This window comes from Heterodontus francisci, chromosome 2, assembly GCF_036365525.1.
Source record: "Heterodontus francisci isolate sHetFra1 chromosome 2, sHetFra1.hap1, whole genome shotgun sequence".
NCBI classification, from domain to species: domain Eukaryota; kingdom Metazoa; phylum Chordata; class Chondrichthyes; order Heterodontiformes; family Heterodontidae; genus Heterodontus; species Heterodontus francisci.
In genome coordinates, this window is record NC_090372.1 from 189,667,215 (window position 1) to 189,685,868 (window position 18,654).

The following is an 18,654-nucleotide window of genomic DNA, read 5'->3' on the forward strand; positions in this document are numbered from 1 at the left end:
CTGGTGACAGAGTTAAATATCGGACAACCAAACCAGATACAACACTCACTCATGTTGACTTGATTCAACAGCAATTGAAATATGATCATATGCATAATGGTAATGTCAAACTTTCTTACCTTGACAGCACTCATTCATGTCTTTTATTTCCCACGGGACCATCACATGTCTTGCAAGAGGTAGTCCAGCTGGCTGTTGCTGATGATGAGTATAAAATAATTGTATTTCTGCTTTTTCACTAAAAGTGGCTAATGGAGGATAATATATTCCAAGAGATCTTATCCAGCCATACAGTAGATATTTAGTTAAAAACTCAGCATAAATATGGTTTCTTTAAATAATTAGATGGTAATAGAGTTTAATCAGAAGAAACAGCAGTCAATCCCTAGGCAGAGCATCCAAGAAAGCATGTGGGATGAAGCTAAGTGTTGAGTACAAGAACAGCCTTTACCCAGTGTATAAATTATTCTAGCCAGGCAGAAGAAACATGTCAAATAATCAGGTCTTATGAAAAGGGTCATTGAAGAGTGTCTATTGTATAAGTTGCTCGAAGAGACAGTGCTGGTGTGGATGAGCTACGTGAATTTCCCTTCTATATAAGCATTCTGCATTCAAGACTAAAATTAGTAATATTGAACTTGGGAGTCTCTAGATCCATTTAATGGGTTATTAATAAGCTGTTTCAAGAGTTTCTTCACAGAAAGTGCTGTGATAAAACTAATACAAAAGCAAAATACTGCAGATGCTGCAAATCTGATATAGAAACAGAAACAGAGGGGAATTGAACACAAAAGTAGGGAGGTTATGCTTCAGTTATACAGGGCATTGGTGAGACCACATCTGGAGTACTGTGTACTATATTGGTCTCCTTATTTAAGGAAGGATGTAAATGCATTGGAAGCAGTTCAGAGAAGATTCACTAGACTAATCTTATCTTATGAGGTAAGGTTGGATAGGCTAGGCTTGTATCCACTGGAATTCAAAAGAGTAAGCGGTGACTTGATTGAAACATATAAGATCCTGAGGTGTTTTGACAGGGTGGATGTGAAAAGGATGTTTCCCCTTGTGGGAGAATCTGGAACTAGGGGTCACTGTTTAAAAATAGGGGATCATCCATTCAAGACAGAGATGAGGAGAACTTTTTTCTCTCAGAGGGTTGTGAGTCTTTCGAACGCTCCCTCAAAAGGCGATGGAAGCAGAGTCTTTAAATATTTTTAAGGCAGAGGTAAATAGATTCTTGATAAGCAAAGAGTGAAAGGTTATTAGGGGTAGGCGGGAATGTCGAGTTGAGATTACAATTAGATCATCCATGATCTTATTGAATGGGGAAGCAGGCTCGAGGGGCTGAGTGGCCTACTTCTGCTCCTAATTCGTATGTTCGAAGGTATGTACATAATATGCTGGAAACACTCAGCGGGTCAGGCAGCACCTCTGGAGAGAGAAACAGATTTAATGTTTTAGATTGACGACCTTTCATCAAGACTATATGTAATGAAACTTCTTGATTAAATTTCTGTTTGCTATTTTTAGCATGCTGCCTCACATGGTTGTATTAACTTGACAACTGTGCTATTTTACTCAGCCATTAGCCATGTTAAAATAACGCAGGCAAGAAATTAAGATGAAACTGTTACCTAGTGAGAATACATAGGCTTGGATTTTGCAGTTGTATCAATGGTGAAACTGTCAGCATTCGCCATCATCACACCTCTGAAACTGACAGTAACTTCTGGAGTCCGCACATGCTCAGTTAAACAGAGAAATCAAGACGTTGCTGTCGGTGACTTTGTGCTTCCCCATAGGCTGCGCTATTGATGGCCCTGGAGACTGCAAATCAAGTAGAAATCACTGAACTGACAAGAACTTACCCTTTTATGCTCTTAGTCTCACTGTGAAAACCCTTGAAAAAATTACACCTTGTTGAATGAGGGTTATTAATGGCATACTGCGTTTGTATGCTGAAGTACCTTTTTGGCCCTGAAAAGCTCATTTTATATCTGTGGAATGTCAAGTTTCTGAATTATGACAAAAAATAATTCACATTGTTAAAATAATCTTTTTAAAGTTTGTTCATGAAATTTTAGCTTCGACCTAATCCCATGTTTATGTCCCGATCATTTATGTCACTGTCCATAAAATTTAATAAAAGCAAAGGATAATCTGTGCATTTTATTTCCTGGTTCACTGTCAGTGAGAATACTTCAATGTGATTGGCTGTTTACTTGTTTACCATATTTGATGACATCACTGTTGCCGGACGCCTGGTGAACCCCTTGACTTGGCGCCAGATTCAAACTGACGTCGGGAAAGGTGAAATCCCGTGCCACAGATATCGCTGCATCTTTGTGGGCAGCTTTACTTGCGGTCAGCAGTGAGTCCTGTCACTTTGCCGCTGACTGTGAAATCCGGTGTATACCGAAACTGAATCCCTTTGAGCAAGCTTGAAACGAAAAGCCAAAAAGAATCAATTTAGTGTAAAAAAAAGAAAAGGAACTCAAAAGCTTTTTGATGCCATTTACCAACCATCCTCAGACATAAACAAAAACCGTCTGCTGCGTAATTTAACTGATCTTGCACCTCGGGCCCAATTAAAATTGTGGTTGAGTAGACCATTAGGAATTTATTGAGCGTGTATGACAAACATCATCAGGGTAATGGTTCCTTAGTGCATAATGACCAGTGATGAAAGTTCACTAATGGTTAGGTTGTGTGTTTTTTTATAATAAATAGGATATGGTGCTATCTTTTATTTTATGAAGAAGACTGGCAGAAGATTGGAGCATGCAAATGCAGGAAATTTTATGAATTTGTGCACAGAATTGTAAGACATTTTAAAATAAAAATGGACAAATTTTAAAGAGCTGCATGGTGTACTTTATTTGAAATGTAGAGAACATTGATTATTGATTTAGTTTGGCTTCGGCATGTCAAGACATTCATAAGCTTGATATCATACTAAAATGAAATAAATGGAAGTGTCAGCTGTAGTTCAGTAGGTAGCACTCTCACCTCTGAGTCAGACGGTTTTGGGTTCAAGTCCCACTCCAGGACTTGAGCACAAAAAGCTAGGATAACACTCCAGTTCTGTCTTTCACCTGAGATGCTAAACTGAGGCCCTCCTCTCCAATGGACATAAAAGATTTCATGGCACTATTATCAAGAAGAGCAGGGGAATTATCCCTGCTGTCCTGGCCTCAATCCTCAACCAAGATTACAAAAACAGATTATCTGATCATTATCACATTGCTGTTTGTGTGCAAATTGGCTCCTGTGTTTCCTGCAGCATTGATGACACTTAATTGGCTGTAAAACACTCTGAGACTTCCTGAAATCTTGAAAGGAGCCCTATAAATGCAATTCTTTCTTTTGAGAATTCTTCCACAGAAATATGTCATAATTCTCAAAATCATAATGTAGGTATGGCATCATCCAACCAGAAATTACTTACAACAGATACAAAAGCAAAATACTGTGGATGCTGGATGTCTGAAATAAAAACAGAAAATGCTGGAAATACTCAGCAGGACTGTCAGCATCTGGGAAGAAAGGAACAGAGTTAATAGGCTGAATTTTTAGCCCCCAATGGGAACAGCCGGGCTCGGAATTTCATACCACCGGTCAACACGCCTGTTCCCTAGTTCCATCCCGCCCCCAGGCCATTTTCCCAGAGGTGGGATTGTTGGGGGGGGGGGGAGGGGGGGATGGCAGGGGTACCTGCCTGCAAGTAGTGGGTAGCTGACTCAACTAATTAAAGATCTATTAAGGCCCATTGTCAGAGGCTGACTGATATTTTCCAGTCAGCCTCCAGGTCCCCGGAGGCAGCAGGGAACAGTACAGTTGCTAGGAGATAGTCTCCTGATGGCAGACTGGAGGGGGGGGGGGGCAGTGCACCAGGCAGGCTTAGAGGCCCTCCTTGTCTGGCAGATTTCACCTGTAGCCTTAGGCCTACCTCTGGAGCAGCTTCCCCTTCATGATGGTGGCCCAGCTGATTGATCTATTTTTTATTTTAAGTTTCAATCTTGGGGAGCCATCTTCCTCACTTACCTTGAATGCTATCCTCCTTCTGCTTCCAAGCTGGAGTGCCCCCATAGGCCCTTCAGCTTCAAGAGCCCTCCTGCCATCCTTAATTGGATGGCAAGCTCACCTCTGGCCATTAATTGGCCAATTTGGGGAGAATCACAGGTGAGTGACTGTTCCCCACAAACTGTGGGCTTCAAACCTCTATTTGAGCCTGATGGCAGGGTCCTGAAACCTGCAAGGAAAATCTCGCCCAACACTTCAGGTCTGTGACCTTTCATCAGAAATAACTTACAATCTTACCAACAGCATCCAGCTTTTTTTCCATGATTCCAATTTTTTTTTTCCATGATTCCAATATTTTTTTTCCTATCCTACCCAGAGGTCTACTCCAATGTGGTGTGAAATAAAACTGACATCAAGTTTCAAATTTCCCTTTTTAAGGTAAGGGTAATGAGGGAAATGAAGCTAAGGGGTTAAATGGAGTTGAGGTGGAGACCAGCCATCATCTAAATGAATGGTGGAGCAGGCTCAAGGGACTGAATGGTTTCCTCCTGATCTAGGATCTTCTGGTGTCTCCTTGTCTTATTTCCAAAGTTTAATTTGTAGTCGTGTCACAGACGTGCCTTTTCCATGACTGTTACTGCCTTATAGACCCTGTAAGGCTAACTTGTTTCAGGTTCTTAGTGTTTTTAGAAAGTGCAGGTGTGGGGATAACAATGGGATGGGACTTGACTGTGATAGGCTGCAGTCAAATATTCTGCTGTGACTTATGGGTTGCTTCTGACATATGAGCAATAACCACTTGATCAAGCTACTGGAAAACTTCTGGCAGTCGTAGAACTGTACAAGGCAAAGGTGGAGTCAGGACAAATCGTGGAATGGATGCAAAGTTCCTGAACAGTAGAAAGCAGAGATTAGGGGTAAAGGGTAGCTCGTCAGATTAGAGGAAGGTAAAAAGCAGTGCTCCACAAAGATCAGCGCTGGGACCACAATTATTCATAATTTACATTAATGATTTGGACTTCAGAATAAGTAACTCAATATCAAAATTTCCAGATGATACCAAACTGGGGATATAGCTGACACTGGTGAAGAATGCAACGTAATACAAGAAGACATTAAACTTGCAGGCTGGGCTGTTAAGTCGTAAATTATTTTCAACATAGATAAATGTGAGGTGATACCCCTTGGCAGGAAAAACATCCTTAGAAAATAAAACCTGAATAAAAGAGCAAAGGGACCTAGAAATACAAATGAACAAATCATTTAACATTGCATCGCAGGTCAGCAAAGCAACTAAAAATGCTAACAAAGCACTGGGATCTATTTCTGGTGGTAAAGGCCTGCTCAAGACACAAAAAAACATAACCCGAACCCAACTGAACCACATTGGACCCGAGCCCAACCCGGCCCGAGTCCCTCCATTTTCCCCCCGTGCCCGACCTGACCTGAGCCCGACCCACCCCGACCCAACCTGAGCCCAATCCGACCACCGCAATGTTCCCTTTACTTATCCTGCGACTCCGGATCTGCAGGAAGCTGCAGCATGAGCGTGATGACGTCATAGAGACGCTCACCGCGCAGACTCAGAGTTTCCTTCTTTGATGATCCGGACTCCCAGCTCAGGTAAGTTTTTAACTTCTAACACTTACCTGCAATTCTTGCTGTGTGTGTCCGGCCCGGCCTGACCCGAGCCTGAAGGCCGGACTCGGAACAACGGCCCAACCCGACTCAGAACAGCGGCCCAACCCAACCCGAACCGAAACCAACACATGTAGTTCGGTCCCGTCGGGTTCAGGTCGGTTAGCAGGCCTTTATCTGGTGGTATAGAATTTAAAATTAATGAAGTTATGTTAAAGTTATGTAGGGCCCTGGTCAGGCCACACTTGGAGTACTGTGCATAATTCTGGTGCCAAAAATATAAAACATAGAAGCACTGGACAAAGTGCAAAAAAGATTTATAAGGATGGTACCTTCTTTTTCTTTTGGGCCTCCTTATCTCGAGAGACAATGGATACGCGCCTGGAGGTGGTCAGTGGTTTGTGAAGCAGCGCCTGGAGTGGCTATAAAGGCCAATTCTGGAGTGACAGGCTCTTCCACAGGTGCTGCAGAGAAATTTGTTTGTTGGGGCTGTTGCACAGTTGGCTCTCCCCTTGCGCCTCTGTCTTTTTTCCTGCCAACTACTAAGTCTCTTCGACTCGCCACAATTTAGCCCTGTCTTTATGGCTGCCCGCCAGCTCTGGCGAATGCTGGCAACTGACTCCCACGACTTGTGATCAATGTCACACGATTTCATGTCGCGTTTGCAGACGTCTTTATAACGGAGACATGGACGGCCGGTGGGTCTGATACCAGTGGCGAGCTCGCTGTACAATGTGTCTTTGGGGATCCTGCCATCTTCCATGCGGCTCACATGGCCAAGCCATCTCAAGCGCCGCTGACTCAGTAGTGTGTATAAGCTGGGGGTGTTGGCCGCTTCAAGGACTTCTGTGTTGGAGATATAGTCCTGCCACCTGATGCCAAGTATTCTCCGAAGGCAGCGAAGATGGAATGAATTGAGACGTCGCTCTTGGCTGGCATACGTGATGGTACCAGAACTGAGATATTACAGCTGTTGGGAAAGATTAAATTTTGGGGATTTTTTCTTCAGAAAAGACTTACAGGAGACCCAATAAAGGTCTTTGCAATTATGAATGGATTAGACAGGGTATATGTGGAGAGAATGTTTCCACTTGTGGGGAAATCCAAAACTAGGGGCAATTAATATAAGATACTTTCTAATAAATCCAATAAGGAAATAAGAAGGAATTTCTTTACTCAGAAAGAGGTTAGAATGTGGAACTCGTTACGCCAGGAAGTGGTTGAGGCAAATAGCTTAGATCCTTTCAAAAGGAAACTCGACAAATACACAAGTGAAAAGGCAGTAGAAAGATATGCTTTGTCAGAATGGCAGGAATCTCGTGTGAGGTATGAACACCAGCACAGAGTAGCTGGGCCAAATGGCCTGTTTCTGTGTTGTGTATTTGATGTAATTCTATGTAACTTCAGGGGCAGTCATTGCCATTAGGAGAGGAGGGAAGGATTTTAGGGGAAATCTCTCAAAAATACCTTAGCAGTTGGTGATCACAAAAGAAAACAAACCCAGATACCTAGGAAAAGGTAACAGAAATACCATTATTCCAAAACCTTTACATTGCATATAATTCATGTACAGAAACATTAGATTAGCGCCCTATGTTTCAAGGTAAAAGGTATGGTTGTGTGGCAAATGTAAGTCTTAATAGATTGTGGAACATGAGACCTAGAAGTGCCAGAGCAGGCCTCAAACTCTAGTAACACTGCAGCATTGTTAAAAATGTATTACTGCCAAGTCAACTTAGCCGTGAAAGTAATTCCTCAGAGTACCAGTTATAACAGCACTAAGTGCCAATGCGACTCAAAGGCAGGCTTCATTGCTTTGCAGTGTAAAAGCTCTAGTCATACCCCAAGAGTAGGTATAATCTGGTGTACTCAGGCAAGCAGTAAATCCAATTTTAGTTTTAATGGAGAAGTTGTCACTGTAAACTACTATTTAAAGAGGAAGGATAGTCGATCGGGAGTTCTTTCCAAAATATATATTATATAAAACTATTCATTCCATTTCAGAAGAAGCCAATTTTATTCCCTGAATGCAGACCCACACTTTACAATCTTTTCCCCTCCAAGTTGCTCCAGTAATGTCACAAGGTCTGCATCTATTGCAACTCCAACCTTGTAAAATATGCATGTCTCCATGCAAAGTGTGCAGTGCAGCCAATCAGTTGTGTGTTGACATTTTTTTTAAATAGCAAAAAAGTTTTTATCATTACTTTGTTTTGCACAGACATTTGCGGCCTACAATCATAGAATTTTACAACATGGAAGGAGGCCATTTGGCGCATCATGCCCAGTGCCGACTCTTCAAAAGGACTGCCCAATTTAATCCCACACTCCAACCTTTTCCCCATAACCCTGTCCTCTTCAAGGACAGATCCAATTGCCTTTTGAAAATTCCTGTGGAATCTGCTTCCATCACCCTTTCAGGCAGTGCTTCCAGATTTTTAAGGAGCTTTGGTGTGAAAACTTTTCTCCTCTTGTCCCCGCTGGTTCTTTTTGCCAATATTATGACTCTATGACCTTTGGTTGCCAACTCACTTGGCAGAGGAAACAGTTTCACCTTACGTGCTCTATCAAAACCCTGAGAATTTTAAATCCCTTTATTACGTCTCCCCTTAACCTTCCTTGCTAGAAGGAGAACAATCCCTGGAGTATGACATTCGGGCCCCGTCGAAGTCGGGAACGCAGGTGGACGGGGCCCAAAAGTACCGGAACCAGCCAATGTCCCAGTGTCCTGACCCAGTTCCTGGCAGCATTCATTTTGGCCGAGGCAGGTTTGGGGCCAGCAGGCTAACCCACCCCACAAGGCAGGCAGCAAATTAGGCTCATTAAGAGCCTTGTTAAAGGCAAGTTTTCCAGTTGGCCTCCAGTTTCACGGCGCGACGGGGGAGCAGATCAACTGCCTGGAGGTGGGTGCCTAGTGGCAGGCTGGGATGCCAGTGCACCAGCCAGGCCGACAGGCCCTGCCTGCCAAAGCCTGCCCAGCAGAGGGATTCCCCCTACCCGCCACAGTGGTGGACTAGCTGCATTCTCTGTTTGATTATCCCTCCAACTTTGAGAGCACCACCCTTAATTGACAAAGAGCCTGTCTCTATGCCAACTAAGGGGCAACCCCATTCAAAATCCCAAAGAGTGACTATTTCCCCCCAGGTGCGTATTCAGGACCTGGAAATGGACCCTGGTCTTATTTTCCACCCACAAAGTAAAACTTCCACCTCCAGCTTCTGCAGTCTATCCACATAACTGAAATCTCTCATCCCTGGGATCATCCTGATAAACCTCCTCTGTACCTTCTCTCAGGCCTTCACATCCTTCCTAAAGAATGGTGCCCAGAATTATACACAATTCTCCAAATGAGGCTAACCAGTGATTTGCAAAGGTTTAGCATCCCCTCAAAACAATATACCATTTTGATTATGCTGCCTCTCCATATTGTTCATCCAAGGTACATCACTTCATACTTATCCGTATTACATTACATCTGCCATCTGTCTGTCCGTTTCATTATCTAATTCATCCTGAGGTATATTACTATCCTCCTCACGATGTGTCATGTTGCCAGGTTTTGTGTCATCTGCAAGGTGCAAAATTCCTCTACCGAAGCCCAGGTCATTTATATATAATCAGAGCAGCAAGGCAGACTGAGCATGAATGTCAGGGAACAAGGTTAAAATAACTACAGGTATCGTCAGCAGCGTGGGCTAAGTATAACAGTAAATAAATTAACAATAAGATCAGCTATGCAGGCGTTATAGAAGATTCCACCATCAGGGGGACAGATAGGCATTTCTGTAGCCTCCATTGTGACGGCAAAACCTCTGGGCAGTTGTGATTCCTTCATTGGCAATGAGGGATTAGATGTTCCAGGCTGCTTCTTCCTTGTATCTGTTATCACATATATCTCAGACTCCCTTCCATGACATGACCCTGAGCCTGGATCAGAGGGACTCAGTTGAAATGCTGCTAATTCAGGACATCCTCGACATGCATCGCAACTGTTTTTTTCATTCGTTCCTGGGATGTGGGCGTCGCTGGCCAGGCCAGCATTTATTGCCCATCCCTAATTACTCTTGAGAAGGTGGTGGTGAGCTGCCTTCTTGAACCGCTGCAGTCCATGTGGGGTCGGTATACCCACAGTGCTGTTAGGAAGGGCGGTCCAGGATTTTGACCCAGTGACAGAGAAGGAACGGCAATATAGTTCCAAGTCAAGATGGTATGTGGCTTGGAGGGGAACTTTCTGGTGGTGGTGTTCCCATGCATCTGCTGCCCTTGTCCTTCTAGGTTGTAGAGGTCGCAGGTTTGGAAGGTGCTGGAAGGTTATTCACTTTGGTTGTAAAAACAGAAAGGCAGATTACTATCTGAATGGTGAAGGATTGGGAAAGGGGGAGGTGCAACAAGACCTGGGTGTCATTACACACCAGTCACTGAAAGCAAGCATTCAAGTACAGCAAGCAGTTAGGAAGGCGAATGGTATGTTGGCCTTCATTGCAAGAGGATTTGAATACATGAGCAAGGATGTCTTACTGCAGTTACACAGGGCCTTGGTGAAACCACATCTGGAGTATTGTGTGCAGTTTTGGTCTCCTTATCTGAGGAAGGATGTTCTTGCCTTGATGGGAGTGCAAAGAAGATTTATTGGGCTGATTCCTGGGATGGCAGGATTGACGTATGAGGAGAGATTGGGTTGACTAGGCCTATAATCACTCAAGTTTTGAAGAATGAGAGTGGATCTCAAAGAAACCTAGAAAATTCTAACAGGACTAGACAGGCTAGATGCAGGGAGGATGGTCCTAATGGCTGGGGAGTCCAAAACCAGGGGCTACATTCTCAGGATATGGGGTATGCCATTGAGAACTGAGATGAGGGGAAATTTCTCCACTCAGAGGGTGGTGAACCTGTGGAATTCTCTACTACAGAAGGCATGGCGGCCAAGTCATTAAATATATTCAAGAAGGAGATGCATATATTTCTTAATGCCAAAGGGATCAAGGGATATGGGGAGAAAGAGGGAACAGGGTACTGAATTAAACGATCAGCCGTGATCTTTTTCGAATGGCGGAGCAGGCCCGAAGGGCCAATTGACCGACTCTTGCTCCTATTTTCTATGTTTCTATGTGCTGTCTAAGGAGCCTTTGGTGCATTACTGCAGTGCATTTTGTAGATGGTACACACTACTGCCACTGTGAATCGGTGGTGGAGGGAGTGAATGATGAAGGTGGTAGATGGGGTGTCAATCAAGTGGGCTGCTTTGTCCTGGATGGTGTTGAGCTTCTTGACTGTTGTTGCAGCTGCACCCATCCAGGTAAGTGGGGAGTATTCCATCACACTCCTGACTTGTGCCTTGTAGATGGTGGACAGGCTTTGGGGAGTCAGGAGGTGAGTTCCTCGCCACAGGATTCCTAGCCTCTGACCTGCTCTTGTAGCCATGATATATATGGCTACTCCAGCTCAGTTTCTAGGTCAATGGTAACCCAACAGGTTGTCGATAGTATGGGATTCAGCGACCGTAATGTCACTGAATGTCAAGAGGAGATGGTTAGATTCTCTCTTGTTGGAGATGGTCATTGCCTGGCATTTGTGTGGTGCGAATGTTACTTGCCACTTATCAGCCCAAGCCTGGATATTGTCCAGGTCTTGCTGCATTTCTACACGGATTGCTTCAGTATCTGAGGAGTTGCAAATGGTGTTGAACATTGTGCAATCATCAGCGAACATCCCCACTTCTGACCTTATGATTGAAGGAAGGTCATTGAGGAAGCCGCTGAAGATGGTTGGGCCTAGGACACTACCCTGAGGAACTCCTGCAGTGAGATCCTGGAGCTGAGATGATTGACTTCCAACAACCACAACCATCTTCCTTTGCGCTAGGTATGACTCCAACCAGTGCGAAGTTTTCCCCCTGGATCCCATTGACTCCAGTTTTGCTAGGGCTCCTTGATGCCACACTCGGTCAAATGCTGCCTTGATGTTAAGGGCAGTCACTCTCAGCTCACCTCTTCATGCCCTGAGCCATGCATGGCCATATCTTTGTGCAGCGTCATCTCTCTCTGCCTCCACTTCCTCCTCCTCTCTCACCTCCTGCTTTTCTGCTGATGATTTCAGGTCCTTAAGGTTCGCACCTCTCTGGAAGGCCATCGTACAGAGAATGCAGTGGACCACCACAATAACTGAGAATCTTGCAGGAGGGTATTGGAGGGACCAGTCTGGGAACCGGAAACTTATCTTAAGAAGCCCAATGGCCTGCTCCATAGTTGTTCCACTGAGCAGGTAACATTGGTTGTATTATCTCTGTGGCTCTGTCTGGGGCTCCTGCAGAGGGGTGAGTAGCCATCTCTTCAAGGGATTTCCCTGGTCCCTTAGGATCCATCCATGCACTTTGGGGATTGGAGTGAAGATTTAATGCAGCCAGGACTGCTGGAGGATGAAGGAATCATGGCAGTTGCCAGGAAAGCGCACGCACACTTGGAGGAAGCTCTTGCTGTGGTCACAGGCCAGTTGGATGTTTCTGGAATGGAAGCCTTTCCTGTTGATGAAGCTGATTATCCAGTCTCTGTGTACCTTGATGGCCATGTGGGTGCAATAAATGATGCCCTGCACCTGGGGGAATCTAGCAATGGAGGCAAAACCCAATGTCCTCTGAACATCCGCATTGTTTTTACTGTGTGAATGACGTGTGGCAGCATGTACTGATCGTGGCTGCTCCCTCTACATCATTGGCCTTTCAGAACTGCCAGTGTATGGAATAACATCACTGCCATGCCAGCATTAGTCATGTGCGTCTCCACGGATGCAGTAATATAGACAATGGCTCAGTCTGCTGCTGCCAGTAATGGTGGAGACAAAGATGTTGCAGATGCACACTGCTGCACAATAGGTGAACAAGGGTACTATGTGGCTTGCAGAACGCATGGTGGTTTTTATGGCGTGGAGAACCTTTGATCAATAAGGCATTGCCGTGCATCTCTTGCTCGCTGCTCGCCCTGCATGCGGCACCTGGATGCTCAATGTCCTCCCATGTACCTTTCCTGCTGTAAGTCCTCTGCATTCTCATCATCTGAGGATGAGTCCTGCTCACGTCTCTCCTCATCCTGCAAGGCCTCCCTGCTACTGAGTGCGTAGTTGTGCAGAGCACAGCAAACAGCAACTGTACGAGCTACCCTTTCCAGTTTGTACTGCAGGGCACCACTAAATCTATTCAGGCAGCGGAAGCGCATTTTCAGCATGCCGATCGCCTGTTCAATGGTGGTTCTTGTAGCTCTGTGGCTGGCGCTGTATCTCTGCTCTGCATTACAGATGGGGTTTCTCACCGGTTTCAGGAGCCATATCTGTAAGGGATAGCCCTTGTCTCCAAGAAGCCACCGCTCGATGTGAGCCAGTTCATTGAACAGCAATGGCAGCTGGGACTGGCGCAGGATTTTGTTTGTTTCATTCATGGGAAGTGGGCATCACTGGCTATGCCAGCATTTATTGCCCATCCCTAATTGCCCTCGAGAAGGTGGTGGTGAGCTGGCGTCATGGTAGCTGCCTGGAAAGCAGGCACAGATTTGCATGAAGTGTTTCCAGTGACTACATATGGGGTGGCACAGTGGCGCAGTGGTTAGCGCCGCAGCCTCACAGCTCCAGCGACCCGGGTTCAATTCTGGGTACTGCCTGTGTGGAGTTTGCAAGTTCTCCCTGTGTCCGCGTGGGTTTCCTCCGGTTTCCTCCCACATGCCAAAGAGTTGCATGTTGATAGGTAAATTGGCCATTATAAATTGCCCCTAGTATAGGTAGGTGGTAGGGAAATATAGGGACAGGTGGGGATGTGGTAGGGATATGGAATTAGTGTAGGATTAGTATAAATGGGTGGTTGATGGTCGGCACAGACTCGGTGGGCCGAAGGGCCTGTTTCAGTGCTGTATCACTAAAACTAAAAAAAACTAAAAAAGCTGCACATTGAGTGAGTGGAAGCCCTTAAGGTTTACATATTCGGCTGGCTGCCCAGCAGAAGCTTTGGTAGCCACATGGGTGCATTCTGACCCCTTGCGCCTGTGGGAATCCCACGATGGAGCCGAAACCAATGACCCTCTGGGCCTGGCTCTCAGGGTCCATCCTAAAGCGGACATCGGGCACCAGTGACCTCCATGATGCAGCGGTGCACTGCTGACTGTGTGACCCCATAAAGGTCTCCGTTGGGCCCCTGAAATGATGAAGAGGCATAAAAGTTAGGAGCCACTGTCACTAGGAGGGCCACAGGCATAGGATGTCCATCGAAGCCCATTGACTGCAGGTCATCATTGTCATCTCTGACACTGGCGTTCTGATATCTGCAGGTACGTCATGCCATTCTCCTTGGGGGCTGCTGATGCTCATGACCCGGGGCTTCCACTTGGGCTGCATTTGCCTCTTGATTTTGCCTGTGGCGCATATAGCTCCTCACGCTAAGTGGATCAATGAATATAAGGTGAACCATCCCCACCTCCAAGTTGTAATTAAACTCAGTTCCTTCACTTCTTCAAAGGTAACAGGGCAAAGAATGATGTTGACTGGTACATCATGTGCTTTCAGGCATCAGCTATGTGCTGTTTCAGTGCATTGGCCGTCTTAGCTTCCACGAAGACTGGCACAGTATGACCACATTCAGATTGTAGCAGTTGCATTGATTGGCCCACCAGCCAGACTACCTTTACCCACCTACCATTTATAGCACCCGCCCCACACACAGGATTCCTGGAATGCCATTGCTCCTTCACTCACACAAACATTCAATGACGCAGAGTGCCCCCCCACTTTACAGAGGGAGGGTACACAGTAGATCCTTTGATGCTTGCAGAGTTGTTCCCCCTATAATGCACTCCCCTTCCCAACTCCCTACAAGTATGCAGAGTTGTGCCCCCAGTAATACCATTCCCCACCTACCTTCCTACACATATGCAGAGTTGTGCCCTCAGTAATACCATCCCCCCCTCCTACCTTCCTACACGTATGCAGAGTTGTGCCCCCAGTTATACCATCCCCCCTCCTACTTTCCTACATGTATGCAGAGTTGTGCCCCCAGTTATACCATCCCCCCTCCTACCTTCCTACACGTATGCAGAGTTGTGCCCCCAGTTATACCATCCCCCCCCCACCTTCCTACACGTATGCAGAGTTGTGTTCTCAGTAATACCATCCCCTCCTCCTACTTTCCTACACGTATGCAGAGTTGTGCCCTCAGTAATACCATCCCCCCTCCTACCTTCCTACATGCATGCAGAGTTGTGCCCCCAGTTATACCATCCCCCCCCACCTTCCTACACGTATGCAGAGTTGTGTTCTCAGTAATACCATCCCCTCCTCCTACTTTCCTACACGTATGCAGAGTTGTGCCCCCAGTTAAACCATCCCCCCTCCTACCTTCCTACACATATGCAGAGTTGTGCCCCCAGTTATACCATCCCCCCCCCTACCTTCCTACACATATGCAGAGTTGTGCCCCCATCTCACCACACTCACCTTCACAGAGTCTGAGTACTGCAACTTCTGTCCCACCGGCTTTTATCAGTCAGGAACGGGAAAGCACGTGAGACTGAATATGCTCAGCTGAATATGCAAAACTGTTTCCAAAGTGGCAGTGGGATGCATAATGAGCCAGGGAAGTAGCGCTTTACATATGTAGAATCGGCTCCCGGCACCGAGTGGAAGGGGGGGCCGCCATGAGGCCTCTCTGCCACCGGCAATATGGGGTGGGCCGTTCCCTGCGCCAGGGAGTGTGGCGTGCCTTTCCCACAGGCATTTTTCAGGCCACCCTGCCATGACCCCTGACATCGGGGAGAGGGGCGGGGGGGGGGGGTGTGGGGGTGTGGGTGCCGGGTGGGCGGGTGGGGCCAGTAAAGTTCAGCCCATTAACTTAGGGAGGGAAGTTTATGCTCTCCACCGTGGCAGGTTTGGAGGCCGTAAGAGCATTTAATCATGCAGGATGTTTGTTTGGGGGGTTGGGGAGGGGATCTCCACCACCTTCCCACCCCTAGCCCAATTAAGCCCGTTGCGGGAAGGCCTGTGGATGGCCTTCCCACCCCACCAGAAATTGAGGCCCTTAATTGGGCAATTAATGCCCAATTAAGGGCGCCACCCCACTCTGCTGGTATTAGCGCAGTGGCGACCGGCCTATCGCCAAATGGAGTGCATGCCAAGCAAAGCTGTGCTGGTTGCTTGCTGGCTTTGGGGGTGGGGTGATGGTCCTTCGTTAAATGGCACCTAGTGCCTGATCGAGGGACACGGTATCAGGAAGTGGGGGCCCCCTGCCCTTGCCACCGAACCCTCCTACAACCTCCTCTCCCGTAAACCCCACCCAGCGAAAGCCCTCTCACGATGACTCATCTGTGGCCTGGGTCCCTTGGCAGCCTCCACGGTGTCACTGCTCACTTAAAGAGTTGCCAGCCTCTGATTGACCAGCACCTCTCAGCAGGCGGAACTTCGGTCGCCATGGACCTTAATCCTGGGGAAGGCTGTCCACTTAAGTGCCTAATTGGCACATAATGTGGCGGACCTTCCCAAAAAGATGTATCACGGGGCTCTCGCCAGCATTTCAGCTGATGGTTGAGACCCACATAAAATCCCACCTTCATCTTCTTTTGTCCAGACATGCAAAGTACTCATTCATTTCCTCAGTCATGCCCTCTGCCTCCACTAGGAGATTTATTTTCCTGTCACTAATTGACCTCCCCATTCATTTAACTTTCCTTTTACTTTTATATGTTTATAAAATATTTTGTGTCTCCATTTATGTTATCTTCTAAACTTTCCCATACTCTCTTTGTCCTTCTTATATCCATTTTCAATTTCCCCCTGCACTCTCTGTAATATACCAGGTTTTCTACTGTATATTTCTTTCTGACATTTGTAATAAAGCTCCTTTATCTGTTTATTTCAACACCTTGTAATTACATAGCAGCTTTAACATTAGTAAAACATCTGGTGGTGCTTCATAGTTGTGTTATCAAACAAAGTTTGACACGAAGCCACATAAGGAAATATTAGGGCAGGTGACCAAAAGGTGACAAAGAGGTAGATTTTGACAGCAATTTAAGGAGGAAAGAGAGGCAGTGAGTTTTAGGGAAGGGATTCCAGATCTTAAGGCCTTGGTATAGTCGAAGGCACAGTGGCAATGGCAGAGCGATTAAAATGCTCAAGAGGCCAGAACTGAAAGAGCAGAGATAACTTGTAGGGCTGGAGGAGGTTATCAAGATAGGGAGGGCGAGGCTTGTAGGGATTTGAGACCAAGGATGAGAATTTTAAAATCAAGGCATTGTTTAACTGGGAGGTCACGAGCAGAGGGGTGCTGGGTGCAAGCTAGGACATGGGCAGCAGAGCTTTGGATGACCTGCAGTTTATAGAGGGGAGAATGTGGGAGGCCAGCCAGGAGTGCGTTGCTATTGTCAAGTCTAGTGTTTCACCAGCAGATTAGCTGAAACAGGGGTGGACAGAAAGAGTGAAAGAAAGAGTAAAAGAGAGAAAGTGTGAAAGAAAGAGTGACAGAAAGAAAGAATGCAAGAGAAAGAAAAAAAAGGGAGGAAAAGAGACAAAGAAAGGGAGGAAAAGAGGGGAAGAACGAAAGAAAAAGTGCCAGAAAGAGAGGAAGAGGAATAAAGACTGAGTTGCATTTATATAGCACCTTTCATGCCCTCAGGATGATCCAAAGCCCTCTCCAGACAATGAAATACTTTTGAAGAGTAGCCACTGTTGTAATGTAAGAAATGCAGTAGCCAATTTGTGCACAGCAAGCTCCCACAAACTGCACTCTGCTAATGACCAGATAATCTGTTTTTAGAATAGGAGAGCTCCATTGCTGGAGGTGCAGCATTAAACCTTTTCAGGTGACTAATGAAGATCTCATTGATAAAGAGCCAGGGGTTGTCCTCATGTCCTGGTAAACATTCAACCATCAGCACAAGAAATAGAGAGGAAATGGTCAGACATCTCATTAGCTGGTTGTGAGCTCTCACTGTGTATAAATTGGCTGTTTCATTGCCTAGAGTAATGATACTCCAAAATAAATTAACTGGCTCTGAAGTACTATGTGATGTCTTAAAAATGTGAAAGGTGCTGTATAAATGCAAGACTTCTTGAACCCATCGACTTGCGTTCAAAGGTAAAGGTACCACAAGCCGATCTCAGGGTCAGGATATTTGATAGCATCCAACATACTTGGGTTTGCCAGACTGTTAGAACTGGGGCCCTACCAAATTCATGGTCAAATTCTACAAATTTCACGGTCACAGCATTTTAAGAATTGTGAATTTCACGATTTCAAGTATTTAAATCGTAAGTTTCACGGTGTCGCAACAAACCATGAAAATGAGCTATTTAAAACAAAAAAATGACAAGGGACATTTCTGGTTTACTCAAAAACTATTGTAAAAAGCTGACGATAAACAGGTCACATCTGTTACTCACTGAAGTCAGTGATTGAATGTGGGCATGGAGACTCAAATGCGTTAATCTGAGACTTCATCTCCTCACAATGTTTTGCAAAAACCTCCGGTAGGCAGTACTGTCGTAGTTTATTTGCACTTGGCAAGCAACCACCATTTTGCACATTGCGTTGAATGAATACCCACTGCTTTGGGTGATCAAGTTTTCCCAATGGTATGTTGGCACTTGCAAAAGCATCCATTGTAAACCAGTGATGATTTTCTGAGCTGTCAACTTCTTAAAAAGAGATCAAATCATTGCTTTTTTTGCATGTTTGTTTTCCAGCTGTGCGGTGTCAGATGCTCTGTTTCTGCTGCAATGGCTTTCGGACTGTAAGTGGCACTGAACCAATGTCCGCCACATGTGATCAAACAAAATATCGCAGCCTGTACAAAACGGTAATTCACCATTGGCATGCAGAATTTAGCTTCCAAATTCTTTCACTCAATGTGTTACATTAATGGTTGTGGCCGTTTGTGATTTGTTCATTCTGGCATTATCACTTGTCTGCTAATACTTGAGACTGCTTCTCTCAAAACTACACAGGAAGCTCTCCCTCATCAGTGA